Source organism: Arvicanthis niloticus, chromosome 19, assembly GCF_011762505.2.
Source record: "Arvicanthis niloticus isolate mArvNil1 chromosome 19, mArvNil1.pat.X, whole genome shotgun sequence".
Lineage (NCBI taxonomy): Eukaryota > Metazoa > Chordata > Mammalia > Rodentia > Muridae > Arvicanthis > Arvicanthis niloticus.
Window position 1 is genome coordinate 45,278,345 of NC_047676.1, and position 23,709 is coordinate 45,302,053.

At 40.1% G+C, this 23,709-nt stretch overlaps 2 long non-coding RNA genes across 2 annotated transcripts in view; one reads left to right on the forward strand and one right to left on the reverse strand.

Moving 5' to 3' along the window:
- The window catches only part of LOC143435066 (uncharacterized), a 45,181-nt gene extending 23,776 nt beyond the window's left edge, over nucleotides 1–21,405 (reverse strand). The window contains exon 1 of the long non-coding RNA XR_013105029.1: nucleotides 21,312–21,405. This is a non-coding gene — a long non-coding RNA (uncharacterized LOC143435066). The remainder of the gene's footprint in view (nucleotides 1–21,311) is intronic.
- Nucleotides 21,406–21,520: 115 nt separating this feature from the next.
- On the forward strand, nucleotides 21,521–23,012 carry LOC143435136 (uncharacterized). The gene is made up of 3 exons (XR_013105144.1): nucleotides 21,521–21,773; nucleotides 22,353–22,473; nucleotides 22,697–23,012. It is a non-coding gene; the product is annotated as an uncharacterized LOC143435136 (long non-coding RNA).
- Nucleotides 23,013–23,709: the final 697 nt, after the last annotated feature.

Consider the following 23,709-nt stretch of genomic DNA (forward strand, 5'->3'; position numbering starts at 1 on the left):
TCCAAGATCAATTTCACTTAGAATTTACTCACTTCACTCTGTCAGAGCAAATACAGGCGGCTGCGTTTGGCTCACAGTTTTAGTGTGTTTGAGATACTGTAACAAAACAGCCTATAGTAGATAATTAATTTTTAAAAACGCTATTGCTCAAAGTTCTGGAGGCTAGGGAGTTCTAGATGGTTATTAAATGAAAAATCTATAACATAAACACGTTCTTACATTTCTGCTCTCTGGCTTAAATTTCTTACTGGTTAATACCAGTACATTCAGTGTCTAGGAAGAGCCTATGTCTAACAGTTATTAATTTCTATGCATTTTAATATAGAACAAGGGTAAAAGGTATTAGTTATTCTCTCTCTTTCTCTCTCTCTCTCTCTCTCTCTCTCTCTCTCTCTCTCTCTCTCTCTCTCTCTCTCCATCATCATCTATTGGTCATCTAACACATTATAAACCCAGGGCTATTATATATTATCTCATTTAAAACCTTCCAATGAACTGACATATACTTTCCCCATTCAACAAAGCAAGATACCCAAGTCCACACTCTAAGTGACTTTTCGAAGATTACCCAACCAACAAGATCTACTGGCACAGTGACTTGGTAGCTCTCATTTAAATTACATGGTGGTGTGTTTTACACTTTCTTAAAATGTATGTTTCTAGTTGAAATTGAATTACAGCAGTTCCTCAGGTTGTGGTTAGCCCCAACCATTAAAAAAATATTCTTATCGATACTTCATAGCTGTCATTGTGCTACAGTTATGAATCATAATGTAGATACATTTTGGAGAGAGAGAGACTTGTCAAAGGGCTCATGACCCACGGGTTAAGAACCGCTGAATGAAGCTCTGTCCCTGCTCTCCACAGCTCCTGTCTCAACAAGGCAAGGCCAGGGAGAATATCCAGGCTCACACCTACCCTAGAAGTGTGCTCTTTTTTAGGATATTCCTGCTGCATTCCTGGAACCTCCTCTTCCAATCACTTGAGCTCCTCTTGTTCTGTCTGTTTGTCACTCCCCTGCAGGCTCTGCACACAAGAGCTCGTGTTTCAAGACTCTCTACTGAGTGGTAATGCAAGGACTTGACTGGACTTTTACAACTTGGTCCTTTCTTCCTTTATTTGTCTTTCTATCTCTCTTTTTTTCTCATATGTCTTTCTCTTCCTCTTTTCTTCCCCCTTTTCTTCTCCTTTTCCTTCTCCTACTCCTTCTCCTACTCCTTTTCCTTCTTCTTCTTCATCCTCTTCCTCCTCTTCCTCCTCCTTCTTCCTTCCCTCCCTCCCCACCCCCCTTTCTCTCTCTCTCTGTGTATGTGTGCATGTCTGATACAAGGGATCAACCCCAGGGCTTTGCACATGCTAGGTATGAATTCAATCATTGAGTTCTATCTCCAGTCCCTAATATGTTAGGGAAAAAAAAACTATGTAAGCCTTTAAAATATTTTTTAAAAAGTATGTCATTACAAAGTAAATCACTTCCAGGTGTCCTTAGGTCCTTTTACACACATAGCTGCTTTCCCTGAGCGCCTGGTCCCTCAACCTCCACTGTGCATGGGGGGTCAGGTTCCTCATCAGTCTCCTTCTGACACTGACAGAGGCTGAAGCTCAAAGGAAAGTCAGTCATGTGTTTGGGGATACCTTGCCTTAGAGTGGCTTCAAAGTTGTCAGTGACGTCATCCCTCTCCAACTAGAGTTTAGGATGCAAGTCAGAGGTTTCAAAGTTGCACATCCAGACAGAAGAGAAGCTAAACTGTAACCAAGACCTGGACACACATGAAACATGTAATTAGGAAGGAAAGTAAGTCACTTGGAAGTCCCCACATATGGCCTCTTCCCTGAGACTCCAGGCCATTGCCTCATAAAGTACCCTGCTATGAGGAAAACAAACACCCAGGCCCCCACAGATAAGGAGATCAGTTTCTCTCATCTCTTTAACAAGTTTGTCCACATGCAGGAAGTACTCGAGGTCTTGAAGATACATTGCTCTGAAAACCAGATTAAGACCTTATTTCCAGAAGAGTCACCAGACCAACATATCACTCTTGCAATCTCACCATATCTGAGAACCCAGAAGACACTTATTTAGAACAAGGTCTTATTCTCTGTGAGTGACTTCTCTAATCTCTTCATCATCATCATCATCATCATCATCATTATTATTATTATTATTATTATTATTATTAATTCACTTCACATCCTGATCACTGTCTCCCCTCCTGGTCCCCTCTCCTCCACACGGTCCCTCTCCCATCCCCTTCTCCCCTGAGAGAATGAGCCGCCCCCACCCCCATATTCCCTTATCCTGGCACATCAAGTCTCTATAGGGCTAGATGCATCTTCTCCCACTGAAGCCAGACTCTTAAAGACAAAATGCTAAGGTTCTACCACTCACATCTCACAGAGTTATAGTGAGGCTGAGTAAGGTATCATCTAATATGGAGCCTACAATTCAATAAATAATGAATAAAGCCTAATTTCTAACAATTCTCCCATGGTATAAAACCACCTGAATTATCGCTTTCCCTAGGAAGTGAGCCTTATCAATGGTCCCAGCAGTATCTCCACTCCAGACAGCCAAGGTGTCTCCTAATTTTTACTACGTCTACCACAGACTCAATACTTCATACTTACTACAAATAAAAAACTGAAACCATGGGGTTTACATGCAAGTCTTAAGTTTCCTAATGAACAGCAAATTCCTAAGTAGCCGTTAAAATGTAGAAATCCATTCATGTGACAGAGTACCTAAAATTAACTCAGATGTCGCCGGATGTATGCTGGGTCTGCTTTGGGAAACACTCTCCATATGCTCAGCTTTGCAGAGCTGATCATGGCCTCTAAATTTAGATTATTTAAATGAAACACATTTCAAAGAATCTGCCCTCCTCTCACAGCCTCCACTCCTACTCGCCCAACAGCCCCCTCAGTATATCTCTCTAACACAACTATCACAGGCTCCCAGCTTCAAAGCTTGACTCCCTACAGTAGCCTATTCACACAGCAGCCAGACATCAGATCATATCTCTCCCCTGCCCCTGACAGGACCTACAGATTGCCTCGGAACTCAGAGTCTAAATGCAAAGACTTTGCTCTTCAAAAAGGCGCTGCATGATCTGGAGCCTGTTTGTCTGCTCACCGTGTTCCTTGCCCGTCTTTCCATTGCAAGTCCCAGCAGCCTTTGCACTTGCTAATTTCTTTGCTGAAAACACTTTGTCCAGCTTCTTACAGCTCACCCCCTCACTTCAGAGGCCTTCCCCGAATACCCAACCTAAACTCAACCTCCACTATGACTCCATCTGTACACCACTTCATTTTCTCCACCACAGGTAGTGCTGCCAGACATTAATTTACATATTCAAGCGTTTGTTTAACACCAGTTAGGCCGAGCAAATGGTAGGCTTTTAAGAGACCTACATTTTGTCTATTTTTACACAACGGTACTATTCACAATTGAAATGGTATGAAAGTCATTCAGCAGGCTCCCATTCGAGGGTGTTAGCCACGGAGAAAAGGCAGACAATGAGTATTCCTTGCAACATGCTCATTTGAGGTTTCTCTAGGACACATGCGGTGGGCAGTAATAAATGCAAACATGGAATTTGGGACAGAGGAAAGTGAAAGAATTATACATGAAACCAAGAATAAAACCATGGATTTCCTCCCCAAAGGCTGCTCAAATACAGGCCGCTAAATACTGGAACTGCGTAGCATAGACTAGAACTTAGAATCAGGTACAGCCAGAATGGAAAAGACCTTTGGAATTAGAGAATGTGGACCATTTGATACATGTAAATGGGAGTGGGCCCACAATTAAACCAAGAGTTTTTTGTTCCATGACAGACTAACCCCCTTAACAAGCATTGGGAACAAGCAGTGAGAAATAACTAGGTAGAGAGGTTTTTATTCTTTTGTTTTGTTTGTATTTTACCAAGACTTTAGAAGATACCATAGAACAAAACATCGGGAAAAACAGAAGCTTTATGAGCATCAGGGAGCTGGGAGAGAGAAGAGAGAGAGAGAGAGAGAGAGAGAGAGAGAGAGAGAGAGAGAGAGACTCTCTTTAAGTATGTTTTCCTCCTGTGTGGTGTCTGTTTTGTTACTTCACTTCTTTAACATGGAAGCCGCTGCTTTCCTAGGAGCTCCTGGGACGTATGCAAGATAAAGGAAAAAAGAAGCTGAAGTGGCTTTTGGTACACTGAATGTGCACCAAGTCCCAACTGCTTTGTATATGCACTGCAACTCACAGCTGTGTATTCCTTTCCTAAGAATCTTAGATCTACCACGTCCTGTGGGGTGCTAGCAAATGGGATACCAAAAAGTGTGTGTGTGTGTGTGTGTGTGTGTGTGTGTGTGTGTGTGTGGTGTGTGTGTGTGTGTTTGTGTGTGTGTGTGTGTGTGTGTGTGTGTGTTGCTACCTAGCCTCTTTATGTAATTAGACCTGCCTGCTCATAGACCCCGAACACCCTTTTTGAGAGCATATCTAGGCTAGTCTGCTGGAGAGACGTTAGAAATATATGGAGTACTGGATTCCCCAATCAAGGCATGCTTAGACTGTCAGTTAATAATCGCAGCTTGGTTTACACAAGTAGAACATCCAAGCTGATTGGTAGCTCAGGAAAACAATCCTGGTCGACATTTTAAGATCTAGGCTCAGGGAAATTTGTTTCAGAGACATAGGTAAAGAACAGAACTTAGATAATTATCCTCCAAATAACCAAGAGATTAAAAGCAGAGGTCGGGGCCTCTCTAAATTCAAATTCATGACCAGAATTTAAAGCATTGTCTCTAAATTAAACTGGTAAGTTATTTATGCAAAGAGGAGTAAATGCTCACACTAAGGTTTTTCCAAATCAGACGAAAACAATGTGAATACAAGAAAATGTATCTCATGTGATTACAATTCAAAGCAGTGATCTCTTAGAAGCAAGAATGTCTTAACTGAGCAAAATGTTGATTTTCTTTGTGCAGTTCAGTACAAACAAAATGGAGTCACATATGTTACCCTCACCCGTCGAAACTTCATAGGGGAGACTTCTCATGGCTACCAACTAGAGTCTATTTTTGTTAAAAGGAACCATTCCTTCCTTTATCTTTAAGAAGTTAACAACTTTACTGGCTACATGACAGATTCACGTAAAGGAACTGATTTAAAATAAATCAGCAGGATTTGCTTCTCTTCTGTCTTTTGCCTTGGTAGAAACACTGTCATCTTGCCTTTATCTTGCACATGGTCCAAGAGCTCCCCAGGAAAGCAGCAGCTTCCATGTTAAAGAAGTAACAAAGCAGGCACCACACAGGAGGAAAACATACTTAAAGAGTCTGTCTTGCCCAGCTCCCTGATGCTCACAAACCCATAACCCACCCAGCACAGCTGACAATTTTAGTTCATGATGTGTACGTTTACATCTATTCCATACCACACAGCCCTGTGCGAGAAGAAACCAGGTCACTCTGAAAATTGTTAAAGACACGAGAAAAAGCATGCATTATTGTCTTCTATATGCCATACCACTGATTTCCCCTTTCGTGGAAAACAGAGCTGGGATTTTCACCTCTGTTTCACATGCTAGGAAAACAAGGATGGTGTTGCCAATACAACTTCTGGTAGCTTTCTCTTTCGTAAAACAAAGGAATCTGAATTCATTCATGTGCACTGTGCTCCTGTATAATACAGTGTTGGTGGAGGTGTATTTCATGGGAAAGAACAGAAAGATACTTCTGAAGAAAAAGAATAGAACAATATGAAATAAAGTCTACAGAAGCATGTACATTTCCTTTGAATAATTATGTAAAATAATCATCCGCCACTGGTAACATTTCGAAGGCAACATTCTGCAGAATGCAACAGCGTGCTATAGAACCTGACGTGATGTTATGTGCCAATAGCAGTAGAGCAACGGATGCCAAAGTGAAGATTCCCACACAGATGTCACCTCCCATTGACATCCTGTCTCTCAGTAAAAATCCCTTATATGTGTTGTTGTGGGCTGTTTGTTCCAAACTCAATGATGACCACCGAAATAAATTCTTATCTATCTAAAATACATTTCAGGGGTGCAATACCTATTACAAATCATTGAATGGGTAGAGTGGAATGTGGCCCACACATAGTTAATCAACTTTTACTCTAAAATATAACCTTCACACAGAAGGAACAGGTACCTCCATGTTCTTATTCACACTCGGGAAGAGTGACTATTTTAAGTGACACCTATTCTTTCATTTTATTCAAGAGTTTTAGAAACAAGGCTATTTGGGGGTGGGGAGCCTGCTGGTATGGTTCAGTGGGTAAAGCCATTTGGGCACGTATGAGACCTGAGTTCAAATGTCCAGAACAGAGGTAAATGCGAATGTGTAAGACAGCTGACTGCAAGCCAAATGCCCTTTGGATAAGAAACAGAGATGGGAGACTTCCTGGAAGAGCATAAGCCAGCTATTTCTGCAGTCTGTAGTAGAAAAACAATTTAGAAATAAAAGGCCCTGTCCCCAAAAGGTAGAATGTGAAGACTATCATCCAAGGCTGTCCTCTGATTTCTACACAAGCAGCAAAGCATGTGCGTACTTTTACACAGAAAAATGTGCGTGCACATACACATGCAATTACAACATACATACATGTGCACAAGTATATGTGCACACACACAGACAAATGAAGACAAGGCTATTTTCTTACTTACATCAAAGCAGAAATTTTAAATGAGTATTGTTAGTATAAGCCAGAGTAGTGAGGACCAAAATCCTTTTGAACATAATCAGAGGATTGAAACAGTAATCTTAGCCAATGAGTATGGAGGAAAGACTGGACCTCTCAGTGTCCACCAGGCAACACTGCGTTACCTACTCAATAAGTAATAGCTTTGGTGCACAATGATGCTTCTGCAACTTGATGATGGAATCAACAAGGGAAAAATTCCATTTAATCTCCCTGAAACAGAGCCACACAGAGCTATGTGGGATCCATCTGGAAAAGCCCAGAGAAACGAACTCCTTCTGGTTTTGAAACTAGCTGAATTAACTTCAGTCAACACACTAAGTGAAAGAACTAGTTCCTGAGATAATACCAGCAAGACAACAAACATTTACAAAGAAGTTCGTATGAGATACACATCATTCCAAGTGCTTTATGGATATCCACATAAAGTACTTAGGTACTCTTAACTATTCTATTTTTTTAAGAAAATAAGGACATGAAGGCACCTTAACGAGATTAAACAAGTTTCCAGAGTAACAAGCTACTAAGTGGCAGAACTGGGGTCTAAACCAAGACAGTCTGATTCCCAAGACATGTATTTAAAACTGATACTGTGTTAAAATATTGTCTTAAATCAAGATGATGACACCCTACTTTACAGACTAAGATGATAAAATACCCCAGACACAGGAAGAGAAATTCTTCATGTTCTGTCTCCTATGTGGATGCTAGCACCAAATCTTTAGACTTACATAATTGATTTAAATTATCTGTCAAAACTAGAAAACTAGAAAAGAGCCATACGGTAACAGGAGAGACATTTTAAGGGAGGGGTCCTAGGAGCATGAAAACAGTATTCAAGAGAAAGGAAAATGATGGGATTGGAAAGTTCAAGTAGAGAGGGGATGGGAAAGAAGGGGAGGGGAGGGAAAGGAAGGGAGAGGAAGAGAAGGGGAAGAAAGGAAGGGGAGGGAGTATAGGGAAGGGAAGGAAGGAGAGGAGAGGGAAAGGAATGAAGGGGAAGGGAGAGAAAGGGAAGGGAAAGAAAGGAAGGGGAGAGAATGTGGGGAGGGGAAGGAAAAAGAGGGGAGGGAAAGGAAGGGAGAGGAGGGGGAGAGGAAGGAAAGGGAAAGGAAGGGGAGAAGAGGAGGGGAGGAGAAGGGAGGGGAGGGTGAAGTACGGGAGGAGAAGGGAGGGGGATGGAACAGATTGAGGGGGGTTAACTAAGGTATAAAAGCCATATAGAAATCCATTAGTTTATGTTTTTTATATTAGAGAGAGAGAGAGAGAGAGAGAGAGAGAGAGAGAGAGAGAGAGAGAGAGACTTTAAATAAAGCTAATCTGTAAGGGAGAAGGATGTTTCTCCAAGATGTGAACAAAACAAGAAGAAAAGCAGTGTCAAGTGTGGAATACAAGTGTTAAGCAGGGTAAGGGCAGATCCACCGAAACATGACAGGCTGTTGCCATTGCTCTTGGTCACCCACAGTAACTCCATAGTAAAACCCTATTGTGGTGACTATCATACACTTCAGTCATAAGATGTGAAGAGCTAATACAAGGCTTAGACCCAGTCCTTCTTTAACTTTTTTAATGGATTTGAGATGGACAGCCTGTGAGTTAAGGGACTATAGCAAATTCATGGCTTGGAGTTTATTGTTAGGGTGTTTCCTGTTTTCTTTAGAGATAGCTGAGTGGAGTTAACAGACAACAGTCCAGACTACCTTACATGGATAGTTGGTTTTCAAAACATCAGCAATCCACAGAATTGACGTGACAAACATTTCTGTATTAATGTTCATTTTGATTAGAGACCTGTCTGCTCCTGACAGCTTCCTGTATTGAATTCTAAGAAGAAATTGAGCATCTTTGGAGTTACTCCAGTTGTGGTGAGACAGCCACTAGACAAGAATTGCCTCTTCCCATCTACAGACAAATTACTGTCCAAAAAAGGACACACTTGCAGAATAGTCGACTGATTATATCTGCCTAGACAGAGTAATCAGCCCTTAATAATTCTGCAGCACTAAGGTCTGTCAGATGATCCTGGGCTAGAAGGCGGAAGAACAGATGCTCCAATGTTTGGAAGTAGAGGGAGTGTCCAGGTGTTCAGAGGTCTCTATAAATTGGCTAAGTTTTAGAAGCTATGCTTTGTGCTTCCCACAATTATAGTTAACTCAGTCATTCTGGATTTCTGACGGGGTTGGAAACTTATAGCCTCATAGCCAATCCTGGCTATTTACCTTGAGAGAAAAGATTTGAGTGGATGGTCGTCAGCTGACATTCATCCTAAAGCCAGGTTCAAAACTAAATGTTTTAGTAAGGATAGATGACAGAGGTGCTGGTTATTCAACAAAATGATGGACTGGGTATTAGGACTATCTTGTACCTCATGGGTACAAATCGGCATAATTATGCTCTAATTGTATTTTGAGAGAAAAGTTTCATTTTAACAGGAAGGGTGATATGTAGGAGGAGCTAAGGTGAGAGGAGTACTGAGAGGAAGAGAAGGAGTAAGAAGAGGAGGAGAAGAAGGAGAGGAGAAGCTAGGTGATGAAAGAGAGAAAGAGGGGGGAGACAGGGAGGCAGATATTCATGTATCTCCACCAGTCAAAGATAGTTGATATATCTAGGTTGGGTAGTGGGTTACACCTCTGATTGAACAATACCAAACTTATAAAGCCTATGATTAACATTTTTTTTAAATGTATAAATGCAAAAAGGAAAAGGGGGCATGGGATAGGGGCTTTCTAAGGGGGGGGGGAAATGGGGAAAGGGGATGGCATCTGAAGTGTAAATAAAATATCTAATAAAAAATTAGAAAAAAAAAAGATGTGAAGAGCTGCTACACTCCCTACTGGCTAATCTTAACAGTTTGGAAAGGAGCTACGCAGATTTCTAGGGAAGAAAAATCATTAAGTCTGACCCTGCTGTGAACTCTGAAAGGTATCATAACAACCATCCTGGCAAACTGTGCCCAGTGCTGCAGTGATGGCATTCACATTATGAGTAACAATGGCTTTCTGTTTAAACGTACAGCCTGTTCCACAGGAGGAAAGTTGTACCTGGTACTGTAACTTGGCCAAGAACCCATGCCTGGAAAGGTTTTACATCTTAGGAGAGAAGACCCTATTATTAGTTTGCTAAATCAGCACAGTATTAAACTGCCTTCTCAATGTTTATCTCTGTCCCCATAGATTAGTACAGCTCTCAGTCCACAGACGTTTCTCAGTCTAAGAAGTTCCTTTCTGCACTGGGTAGTGTTGACAACAAAGAGTCACAACTAACAGAGGACCAGAGAACGAGAGACTATGGAGAGCTCTTCCCAGATGGAACATAGCTATCACACTCCTCCCTGTTAAAGCTCAGCAAACATTGTAGAAGCCAGGACAGAAAGATGGTAAGAACCAGAGGCTAGGGAGAGCTACTGGAAAATTGTGTCATCTGGACATAACAGAAGCCAGTCAATATTTCAGGATGAATTAGAAGGGCACATGAAGTCCCGCCCCTACCTATTGAGTTGTCAGTTGGGGTTGTTACAACAGGGTTATAGAGTTTTCTTCAGGAATGTGGCTCCTGGTAGGATTGCCTATGCTCTTCATAGCCCTACAGTCATGAGCATATGGGCAGAGACAAATGGACGGATTGGTGCATTTTACTTTTAATAAGGGGCACAGAGTTGGGATGGAGATATGGGGGTAAGTCTAGAGAGAGTTGGGGGGGTATGATCAAAATACATTGTATGTATGCATGAAATTCTCAAGACATACTTTTAAAAGAAATATATGTGATTAAAGTCTTTATTAAATATAACTTATTCTTCGGATTCTCAGATTTGAATTTTGAGTCATGTCAGTATTTTTTCAGGGCTTCGGGGTAAAGATTCTAAGTGTCTTTTGTTTTCTTCTTCTTGGTGTTTGCTTTTTTTGTTTGCTTGTTTTTCCTTTTTTTTTTTTTTTTTTTTGTAGCTCTGACAAAAATAAAAAGATTGCTTGAATGGGTTGAGATCGTCCTCTTTTGCAGTGATGCACTTAAAATGTTTTTGGAATGAGCCAAGAAAATAAACAAGTATCTGGAGTGATGGGAAAATTCTTTCCAGGCACTCTCGGTTCAATCAGATAAATGTGAGGACGTTAAAATGAACCAGTTCTTCGGTTTTCTAGGTCAGGATATAAAGCTTAAAGGGATTTTTATTTATCATCTTTATTTCTTAAATAGCCTGGTTGTAAATTTGCTTTATAGGGAAGAAAAGTAATTTGGTTTTTAGAACAGCTGAAGTTATGATTGGCTTAACACCCAACAAAATATCTGAAACTGTTACAACCAAGAGAAGGGATGAATTCAGTTTGTGGAATTTTATTGAATGAAAATTAAAAGGTTCTAGGGAGACTTTTATTATATATATTTATCAGATATATATATGTATATATATATATATATACGTATATATATATATGTATATATATATACATATATATATATACGTATATATATATATACGTATATATATATATGTATATATATATATGTATAGTTTTTTAAGACAGGGTTTCTCTGTGTAGCCCTGGCTGTCCTGGAACTCACTCTGTAGACCAGGCTGGCCTTGAACTCAGAAATCCACCTGCCTCTGCCTCCCAAGTTCTGGGATTAAAGACATGTTCCACCACTGCCTGGCTAGGGGGATTTTTAAAAGCAAGTATTTGAAAACTATTTTTTTATTCACTGAGTAGATATCTATGTGCTTTTATATTTGTGATACGGATATGTTTGTTAGACCCTGGGATTTTAGAGTAGAGACAAGCTTTAGCTTCCAGAAAACGGAAAGGCTTTGAACCAAATTTGTGTTAGTTATAACACTGGCTGAAGCCAATGCAAAAAAAAAAAAAAAAAAAAAAAAAAAGTCGGGGTATGGACAAGAACTTTGTAGATAATCCCCAGCAAAAACTGAGCAGTTTCTGCCAGTAAGAATTTATACCAAGTCTATAAAATACTCAGAAAATCATAGAGCATGGCTTCATTTTGATAAGCCATTTTAAAATTGTTAATTTAGACCAAACTCTTTTTTTAGACAACAAAGTAAGACATTGAAATAACCAGACCCATGGAAGGGAAAGGTAGGGAGAAAGAAACATCCCAGAAGCACTTTTCACAAAAGGACAGGTTTCTTAAGTGTTTCTTAAGTTTCTTAGGTAGCAATTTTTGTAATCATAGAGTTGAGTTATTTTTACTGCCCTTTGAAAGAGATATAGCATATGGATAAAAAACTTAAATGTTAAATTATACCTCTGATTTTTTTTCTAAAGAACAAATATGATCTTTCTCATTTAAATATTTATATAAGAGCTATATTCTATGAAGCTATAATAAACAATTAGGAATAAAAAAATTTAAAAATAAAAATGAAGGTACGATAGAAATGTGTCAGTTGATGACTGCTGTGAATTGAATGTTTATTTCTCCCAGAATTCATGTTGCCATCTAATGCCTAATGTGATGGCATCTGGAGATGAGACTTTTAAGAGGTAATTACTTCATAAGGCAGAGCTCCCCTAAAGGGCATTGCCTTATTGGAATCCAGAGAGTTGGCTTTCTCTTTTAAAGCTGGGACGACACAACAATGTGTCATCCATCTGCAGCCTAGAAGGTGGCCCTTGCCAGAACCCATGCTTGCACCCTTCTCACAGAAAAGTGAGAAGAGACAAATTTCTGTTGCATACAAGCCACCTAGTAGCTCTGATACATTGGTACCTTGATATAACCATTCCAACTTAAAGAAAACACCACATCAACTTACTTTTCCTTCCTGCCACAAATGAGCTCATGGCTATAGTCTCCCATCCACTAGGTGAGACAGGTGACCAAGCTCAGGAGGCTGCTTCCTTGCCGGAGCATAGCACATGAGAGCTGGCGGTGACATGGGCTGAAAGTGGCATCACGAGAGCATCATTTGAATAAATGAGAGAAATCTACTCAAGTAGCTGCATTTCATGGAGGAGTGGATAGTACAGGTGGAAGATGTAAATGAGGAGAAGGGCAGGGGCAAGAGAAAGTGTGGGCATGGCAGGGAGAACCAGACGAAACAGAAATGCATGGAAAAGCTATATAGGAACCGACTACTTTAGAAGCTAATCAAAAGACTATGGAAGGAGGTTGAACAGAACTCTCCAGGATTCACAGATAATATTGCTTCTAGAAGTAGTAATTCAGGATGGGGGATTCATGGAGGGGAGACTGGGAAGGGGGTTAGTATTTGAAATGTAAATAAATAAAATTATTTAAGAAGAAAAAGTAGTAAGTCTTTAAACAAAAACCCCATTGTCAAGTATAAGATATCTCCCTATGAGTTGTTGGTCAGGAAATCCCCAGAGGCCCCCGAGACAATAGACTGCTGCCTTGCTTTTTATGGCTCACCAGAATTAGACAGTAGTTCTGAAATTACTGAAAACGCTGAAAACAATACATACATTAGATACAGAGAATTCAGCTGTGACTAAGCTAGAGGCTCACGTTCATAGTGATACAAGTTCTAAAGGAGAAAGGTCATCAAAAATGGAATCCAACTTTGGACCCCCATGTTCTACAATACCAACCAGTCAGTCAGATATGCCCACAGGCACAAAAGTGACATGATTGCCCCCAGGACAACCAAACACTTCTAGAGTAGATCTGAAGCCATGAGAGGGAATACTTGACGGGCTTTGTGCACCTGGTCAAAGGCTAGTGATGCTACACAGTGGCATCTATTTCTGATGTTTCACTGAATGGATGTGCAATTAAACTGCCTTTGAAATGCTTATACTTATACCACACGGTGGTGGAAGCCTCGGTCTTAGAGAAGTCTCTTTTGGCAGCATGCTTAAAGCACAGACTTAGAACTCATCCGTGCTGGGAATATACTGCTGAGTTCTCAGACCCCAAAGAGACATCTGTATCATATGCTTGAAGGCTAGATACCACAGAAGAGATGGAGTGTCTATTGTTGCCATCCTCATCATCATCATCATCATCAAAGGCAGTATTTAAATTTAAATAAATATTAATGGAGTATCTTCAAGAGCCAGAGAATAGGGAAGGAGTAGCACAAGGTGGAGTCTTCTGGAGACAACATGATTATTGCAATCACAAACACTAAGCCTGCATAAAACTTTCACACATGGGTGTACACACACATACAAACACATGCACCACACACACGTGCCCATACACATATATATGCACACACAAACATACAGTGTTTGTGACGGCCTGCATGAAACTTTCATGAACAAACACATGCATCACATATACACACATGTCCATCCACATGTACATGCATACACATGTACATACACACATGTACGCATGTGTTTTCTCCCACATGTACACATATGAGCATATGTACCTTGTACTCAGACATGTGTGCATAAACATGTGTGCATATATGCACATACTCAGTTGCATACACATGCACAAATACATACAAATAAACCCATTCACCCACACATGTGCACACATGTCTAATCACACAAATACATACATATACATGTACTCATACACCCATGCTCACACACACTAACATGCACATACATACACACCAAACACACATGCCCAATCACACACATGAATGTACACATGTACACATATACACACACATATGCACACAAGCACACAACTAATGTGGACATCACACACCTACACATTCATACACAGATGCACACACACCTCACACACGCACACACACAAGCACACACACTTGCATGTATGTGTACACATGCTCCCACACATTCACACACATAAGAGTACATGCTCACACATGCATTTGCATGCACACACTCACATATTCATATACACATCTGCATACACAAACCCATGCATGCTCATGCACACACCAACACATGAAAAGAGGAGAAATAGCTGAGACATAAAAGGTAATGAATGCTTGCGCAGAGGAATGACAAAAGACAAAAGCTAATAGTTAAGAAGAATATGGCTCTTTTTTTGTTTGTTTTGTTTTTTGAGATAATTGGATATTAGCCCAAAAGCTCGAAATATCCAAGATACAACTCACAGACCACATGAGGCTCATGAACAAGGAAGACCAAAGTGTGGGTGCTTTGGCCCTTCTTAGAAGAAGTAACAAAATACTCATGGGAGCAAATATGGAGACAAAGTGTGGGACAGAAACTGAAGGAGGGGCCTTCCAGAGACTGCCTCACCTGGGTATCCATCCCTTGTGCAGTCACCAAAGGTAGATATTGATGTGGATGCCAGGAAGTACATGCTGACAGGAGCCTGATATAGCTGTCTCCTGAGAGACTCTGCCAGAGCTTGACATATATAGAAGTGGATGCTCACAGCTAAACATTGAACTGATCAAGGGGTTCCCAATGGAGAAGTTAGAGAGAAGACTGAAGGAGCTGAAAGGGTTTGTGACCCCATGAGGAGAGCAACAATACCAACCAACCAGAGCTCCCAGGGTCTAAACCACCAGCCTGGGAGCACATAGGGAGGAACCCATGGCTCCAGCTGTATATGTAGGGGAGGATGATAGTGTCAGGCATAAGTGGGTGAGGAAGTCCTTGGTCCAGTGAAGGCTGGATGCCCAAGTGTGGGGAAAATCATGGTTGGGGAGGTGGAAGTGGGAAGGTAGGTAGGGGCATATCCTCATAGAAGCAGGAGGAGGGGGGATGAGATAGGAAGTTCCTGGGTGGGTGGGTGGGGGGATGGGGAAAGGGGATTACATATGAAATATAAATAAAATATCCAATAAAAAAGAAGAATATGGCCACAATACACTGCACACAAGTAAGAAACCATCAAAATTAAATTAAATCCTTACAAAGATACAATGTGGAAAGGGTGATACCCACTTTGTGATTTAGAGGAATGAGAAACTTCTGGGCAAAGCTACTGAGATTTCAAATATTATAGTAACTAATGTTACCATAGTTGGCATGCAGAAACTTCACATTTCAATAATAAAAATGGGATTTTCTGGAATGATAACATTTTATTCTTTTCCTGTTAATTTATAGATCATTATTAAATATCTTACATTTTATTCACTCTTTTCTATTAAATAACATGCTCACAAATGGTTATCATAGCTTTAAAAGATACAAATGCAGCTTTATGCAGTAAGTCTATTGTCTGGTATGTGAGATCCTAAATCAAGGCAAGAGATCAGGGTTATGGTCTCGGGTATAATGAATAATCCCTCCCCGTGTCCATAAGAGACACACTATATCTCTATGACACCTGGATGCCAGACACTAAATAGATGTCAAGCCTTACTGGACACTGTTGTTTTTTAATATACATACATGCTAAAGTATAACACCATTTTGGTCTTTATTAAACATCTGTTATGTATGGTGACTATAACTTTTCCAGTCTGAGGTGTGACTACAAACACAGTACAATTTCATTTCTTCGTAATTTCACAGATTAGTTCATTTGTTCTTTGTGAATACCTCAGCGGCCTCAACATGCCATTGGCTTATTTAATTAGATAACAAACATTTACCTTTTCACATTAAGGGAGCACTTTATGGCTTCTCTTTGGTATATCCAAATTTCTAACAACACTTTTCTTTAATTTTGAGACCAATACTAGGTCAAATAGATATTATTTGAACAGAAGCATTATAACAACTGCACAGATGTTCTAAAAGTAGGTGGAGTGCTTACTGGCTGGCTGCTGGGAAGGACACACATCCAGCATGAGGAACTAGACATAGGATAATCACATCCTGGGGCAGAGCAAACCATGATACCATGCTATTTGGTCTGTGTGCAATTTACAGTTTATGAACTGTGTATTTATGGAAATTTCATTCAACACTTTCAGATCATGTTCGGCCATCAGTAAATGGAAATCATAGAAACTGAAAGCAGGGGTAAAGAGAAAATTATTGTACTTTAGACTCTGTGATACATTCTAATGTGTGTGAAAATTAAACAAACCCAATGACATGTTGGAGCTGCCATTCCTTGGACTAAAAAAAACCATAGTAACAGGACTAGCTCTTGAAAAAACATAATTTTATAATGTATTTCTATACAGCATTACAGCCACACTAAACACTTAGGCAAAGAACAATAAATTCAAAGACACCACCTCTTAGAGTTACCTGGAAGTTCTGCAAACACGAAATAAATGTCTACTGGGTGATGCTGCTTGAGAAATCCATGTCTTACTCATTTTTCTATTCCTAGCATGTAACTACTGATCATTGCTAAACTAAATGTTCCTGAAAAGTCAGTACTTTTTTATTTACTTTACTAAACTTTTTAATTAATAATAATAAACCTCATCTCATCATCAAGGAAATAAGAAAGTCAAAGCAATGTGACCCCAGGTCCACTTTTCAAACTACTATTAATAAGATCTCTCCATTTCTAGAGAGTTTCTTACACCACTGAAACGTAGGACACAGCTACAGCTGCTGTTGGAAAAAGAACGGTAACGTTCCAAAGTCAAACCAACTAAAAATTGGGGGTTCAAACCTGCTGACTGAGCTTTCTAAATCAGTTAGTTAAAATAAAAGGAGCCAGAAATAAATCTTGCCTTAAGACCTACATGAGCATTCTATTGGAGAAATGTAATAAAGATCCAAAATGGGAATTTAAAAAAGAAAAGAAATCCAAGAACATTCGTCATTCTGAGTTCTCAGGCTCAGTTTTTCCTGTGAGGAAATGATGGCCTCTCAGACTACGTCATTGACAGCTCTAAGCTCAGGCTGCAAGGGAATGTTTTCCCACATGCTGCCATGTGGAAATCCATCCTGTTCGAGAGACATAAGCATAGCATAGAAAGTTAATCAATAAGTGATGTATCTGAGAATTTCCCTTTTAAAGGTGATAAATTATGAATTGCTTCTATTGACATACTATTAATCGCTGCAATGGGTGACATTTGTGTGGTACCGTATTAAGTATGTTTGCACACTGTGCTCACATTTACTTAGCACAGCAAAGTCACTTGTGTTTTTAATACTCAGGTGGTGGACAGATAAGGACTAAAACCCCAAAGCCTTTATAACTTTTCAATACCAAAGGAAGCCTTGTTTTGCCCTGACAGTAGCCCTCATTCCTGAGACTATGCTTTCAGGAGGAAAGGACACTGACCCTGGCGTGACGAGACGCTGTAATAATAACCGCATGCAGTTGTGCTGTGCATTGCTAATGATGTGCTACAATGTTCTCTCATAAGCACTTTCTCGTTGCCCTGTTGAAATTCAACAATCCATTCCCATTCCAGAACACTTATCCTATTTGGATTTTCACAGGCGGGGACTGAGGCTTAGAAGTAGTTCATGACCTATGTGTGATTCCACTGATACCAAGACTTCGCTCCTTGAAATTAGAGGGATGCAGTTTGGGCTGCTTGGTCATCAGTATAACTGGAAACTGTGTCACCTGCTGATATCATAAAGGTGGGTTGACCGGTCATCAAGAAGTTAAGTGATAGCTCCTCTTAGACTAGTGGGTAGCAAATGAGGGGGCAGGAGTGGAATGGCACAGGTCTGAAGTATTTAACATTTGACCCCTGTGCACTGTATTTGTCTTGCTCTGCTTTCTTTAATGCATGCCCAAGATGGGATGTGGCAACTCTTAGAAACATTCACTAGAAATCATTGAATCCTCATACAGAGCAAGCAATCAGAGGAGCCCTCTGTATACCACGGGGTGGGGGGAGGGGGAGACATAGGGAAGAGCAAGATTTTCCAAAGACAACGTTTTAAATAACACTGGGAAAAAATGTAGTTCAATCAAGAAATGATATTTTTTTTCAACGTGAATTTATGTCATTGCACTAGTAGGTAGTGTTAATAGTTTCCAAATGCCACTTAGCAAGTTCATGATGCAATACATTCCTTCTTGGATACATCTTTTGTCAAATCCATCTGTCTGTGGCAGACATGCATCGTTTTACAGAAACCTCTCTGCAACAGAAGTTCCAGAGTCAGCCAAGAGCAGGGCGGGGGGTTGGGGGGGGGGGGAGGAAGACTTCAGAAAAGAGAAAAAAACACAGTGAAAAAATATCAATTGCTGCTTTTGGAGAGATATTTTATTTTTCCCACAGCCCACTGTCCCCTGGGCCCCTGGCAACTCCGAATTCCTTTTGTTAATCTCTTGCCCTTTACAAAAGGGCAGGCTGGGACCCAGACATGCCCAGGAGAACTAAAAACATGAGAGTCCTAGAATCTAGTACCTAGAAGTTCCAACACAAGATGCAGATGCACCATTTAGACCCACCCGAAACTCTGTGATTCCTGGTTTTAAACACTCTGTATGATGTATAAAGAACAAAGCAGTGTTTAATAATTAATCATAAGTTATATGATTTATCCTAGCAAGCTCCCAAACAAGGTAATATAAAGAATGAAGGCAAGGAAGGTAAGAACCCCAAAGTTGCCATAATTTTCTGTAATGCTCTCTTGTCTGTTGCCAAGTACCCAGAGAAGAGCTCTCCAATTGAGTCTCCAAGAACACCAAATGCTCTGCCTTGAAAATAAACCCTCAACTAACATTACACAAACTGAACAAGTTACATACATTCAGGGACAGACAGACAGACAGACAGACAGACAGACAGACATGCATGCATGTAACAACAATAAATATAAAAAGAGGGTACATAGAACGGATTGTAGTGAGGAAAGAGAAGAGGGAGATGATGCAATTATAATCTTTAAAACAAAACAAATGTCTTTTAAAGGCTGCTATAAAGGATATTCTGAGAGCCTAGGCTGAGAAGGGAGCTGTACCGACAGTCAGAAGCCAGTTCCATTGGGGTAGCTCTCACCCACCACTTCCATTCTCAGATGGCCACAAGTGCCTGGGGAAGGGATGGCGTCTGTCCTAGACATTAATCTTACCTTGTCCCACTGACACACTTGATTAGGAATGAATAACCAAACGTGAGTCAACCATCTTTCCTAGCATCCCTGGCTATTTTAATAAATGAACTCTCTAATGTTCCACAATAAAGGATCTCATTATAGCATTTCTTCACAAAGTAAGTGCATTTATAAGGACTATATTAGTTTTCCATTTTTTTAAAAAACAACTGTCGTATGTACATCTGGTTGATACTGACAAGAATTCTATGTTGAAAAACTTGTCTTTTGATGAATTTTTGTCCCCTGGTTTGATCTAAAATGGTTGGCAGTTCAGATATCAAATATAAGTAACAAATTTAATCTAAACTTAAAAAATTTTGAAACCACAATGAATATGTCTCTCTTATAGGCTAATCATGCCAGCTGTTTAGATAGATAGAAGCAAAATTAAACTGCTTTGAGTCTGTAAATGCTATTTGTATAGGACTTGGCAAGTAATTGCTGTAGTTATTAGGAGTTTTTATTTGCCATGGGAACTCGGGGTGTTAAAACTCTTCAAATTATTGGTGCTTAAGACATATGTAGCATAAATAGTATCATAAATACATGAATTTGAATCTACAATTCAAAAGAGGAAAAATTGGATGAAAAGCAATCTGGAAAGCCACCCAAAACTGCAAGAAATATTCTTGCTTTGAGCTGTACTCACAATATATATATATATATATATATATATATATATATATATATATATATATTCCATAAGCAAAGCTCTGTTATCGCATTTTTTTGTGTGTTAAATGCCAGGAGAGATCAATAGTGATTTACAAGTAAAACATGAACTGCTTGTTTACATTTACCAGTTCACACTCAGTGTGATTTCAGTGGCCAAGTATATACTGCAGGAGACAACAGAGGCTGAAGTCTCCTGGTTTCTCGTGTCAATCTGCTCCAGCTTTATCCTAAACCCTGTTAACAACAAAAATTACCCCAGTAACTACAAAAAAAAAAAAAAAAAAAAAAAAAAACAAGAAAAATAAAAAACAAAAAAAACAAAAAAAAACAAAAACAAACAAAAAAAAAAAAAACGAGCAAAGGCTTCCTAGGATAATTTGATCTGCTCCAACCACAAATTCCAATCCACAGAGTTTCCAAATCCTTAGGGTTCTGTGTGTGTTTAATCTGCTTCTCACATAGCGTTTTGAAAATAGGCTTGTAGTTTCCCATTCAGCCTTCTACCAAATAAACAGACCCAGCAAAGCATCTTTCCACATATATAATTCTGTTAGTTACTCATGGTGTACGTCTTAAATTAACTTCGGATTACAGAGTAAAAACCACTCCAGCCACGGTTTTCCGTTTCCCCTCTCTCCTTTCCGGCGCTCTAACTGCACCTATGACCCCAGAGGAGGGGGTTCCTTGCGGCTCCCAGTTTTGAACAGGGTGAGTAGGAAACCCTGCAACTTGCCTGCCTCGGGTCTCTCTGAGCCTCTGCTTTGAGATCACTGCCTTCTGTTTCAACCTGATGGTACTGGACTTTATCACTTTATAGACCCCCATAAAACAAGCAAGGTTAACAAATGCCTTCAAATGCAGCTTGGCTGTGACTCGAGGTGGGAAAAAGCAGGACTAACCCTGCCAGGTCCTAGAAGCTTTCAGATTCATCGCGTTGAATTTGATACATACAGCAAAGCACCTTGAAAATGAATCATCTGTATTTTCTCCTTACAATCACTCCCTCCCGGGGCATGTAATTAATTTCCTGAGCTTTGGAAAAAAAAAAAAATTGGATTACTCACTCGGTCTTGAAGATGCAATGTCAGCTATTTAGGCCGTGCTAGGACTCAATTACAACAACATATGCATTAAGACAGGAACTGGCAAGCCTCGGGACTACAGCAACTACAGGGCTGGTGCTTCCCAACCGCCGGGCTATAATCTATGAAACTGAGCCCAGATCCAGCCAATCAGTTAGCTCCTCATAACAGGTCTAACTGGCTCTGGACAGCTGAAGGGCCGTGCTGGAGCACAGCAGAGGAGTTACTCTACACAACACTGCATGACTATAGTCACTTTGCCCGCAAAAGCCAGAGGGGATAAAAAAAAAAAATCATAGCTTCATCGTCTCGGGAGGCAGGACAGGTGATCTGGCACAGACCAAGTCTGAAGCTGGAGCAAGATCTCCTGCCGTGGCAGTCCCAGCAAGTACAGACCAGAGCCACCCCAGACACCAAAGGGCGAGCCTGCAGCCAAACCCTGAGGTAACTAACCTTCAGCTTCCCTTTTATTGTTAGCAGGAATCGTGAGGAAAGGAAATGATACCCACTAAGTTGCTTGAGCAACTAAAAAAGCTTCTATTTGATTTTAGGTTTTTCCCTATGTCCCATGCTTTTCATAGGTCATTTGTTATTGAGTCCAGGGAGGTTTATGTTCCTGAAAATAACTTGCTCTAGGGTAGGAAAATAGGTAATTTTCCAGAACAGCTTCACAGCCTGTTCATGTACTGCTGAGAACACGGGATAACCGGGCAGACCGGGAGGGGAGAGAGCTGGCTGCATGCTTCTGCAACAGAGGAAATATCTGTGCACAGGCTGAGCCGGGAAGATAAACTGTTGCCTGGCTCCTCCGGCCTCTGACTCTTGGGACACAAGAATGTTCCATGGAGAGAGGACTGAAGCTGAGAATATTCAGAATCAGAATCAGGGGACGTTGCTATGCTCCCAGAGGCAGGGTTTTACCCTCTCCTTCTACAACACCTGCCTTATTTACCACTAAATCCCAGCGACTAATTACACCTGATATTTACTATGCTATATATCTGTATTTTTTATTTATTAAAGATCCTATGAAAATATTTGAAGATGAACAAAAATGTAAATTCAAAAAAGAAGAAGAGAGAAAAAAAGAAAAAACAAAGTACACATTACCCACATCCTTTAAATACTTAACATCCTTTTCCTGGTAAGAAATGTGAATGTTTCAAAAAATTTATAGCAAATGTAATATTAGCAGCAAAAACAAACAAAACAAAAACAGACACAAAAAAAACCTTTAAAATCATTACAAATGTTCTATTTGTGTTTGGATTTAACAACCTCCTAAAGGGAGAAGAAAATTGCTTCACTGGTGACCAAGTGAAAAGGATACTAATGGGAGATGCTTGCATGGTTTTGGTCTGTTACAGAAAACCAACTGAATTCAACTCGCGATGTGAAAATGGGAAGAAAGGCAGAATACTGAGAACGGAAAGATTTATCCACGGGCAAGTCCTTCCTAGGACTTGTTCTTTGACTTGCCCAATTTGTGACTAGCCAGAAAAGAATATTTTGCTATCTGAATATTTTTTAAAAATATTTAATTAAACTTTTGACAATGTTGCTGCCTCTGGTAAGTACATGAGAATGGGAATTTCTAAGTAGGGGTGTTAAAACTGTCATCCTTTTAAATCAAAGAAAATATAAATTAGTTTGAAATAAAAAAAAAACATACTCTCTTTTGTTGTTGTCATTGGTTCTGTTTTTGTTATTTGAGGAAAGCTTTCTCTGTGTAGTCCTGATTGTCTAGGATCTCCCTGTGCGGACCATGCTGGTCAGGAATACATACAGATTATTATCAACTTAATATTGTTGAATCCTCCATTCAAACTCCCTGATTTTACCTGGTAATAAAAATCTCACTAAATCCCTTAAACTCTGCATTTCAAATTCCCATTTAATCAGACAAGGCCAAGCCTGGTCACCAGGTCTGGTCAACCTTTTGACATTGCTCAAAATTCATACTCAAAAACTACACAATTGAGTTACAAAATAAACTGCCAAAAATCATAAAAACGCTTTGAGTACATTGACTATCTTGTGTTAGGCTCCATGGACAGCTAGCTATCCCAGCGTGCATGCACCCCCACAGGCAACAGGTTGAGCACACCTGGTGGCAAACTGAGACATGGAAGTTAGTGCATGTGTATTTTCACCCAGAAATTTCCAACTGGAAGAGCTCACTGCCTTCAAGTCAGCAGAACATGGTCTGACCAGCCAAGACAGTAGCCAACAGCCATACAGCGAGTCCAGGAGGAGTGGAGTTTTTCCAGGTGTTGTATACTCTACTCTGTCAACATACAACTAACCCCTGCCCTCACAGACATTACAAGCATTGACTGACTTACTTCCAAGTGTCTCATTGATTGGTAATTAATGCTCA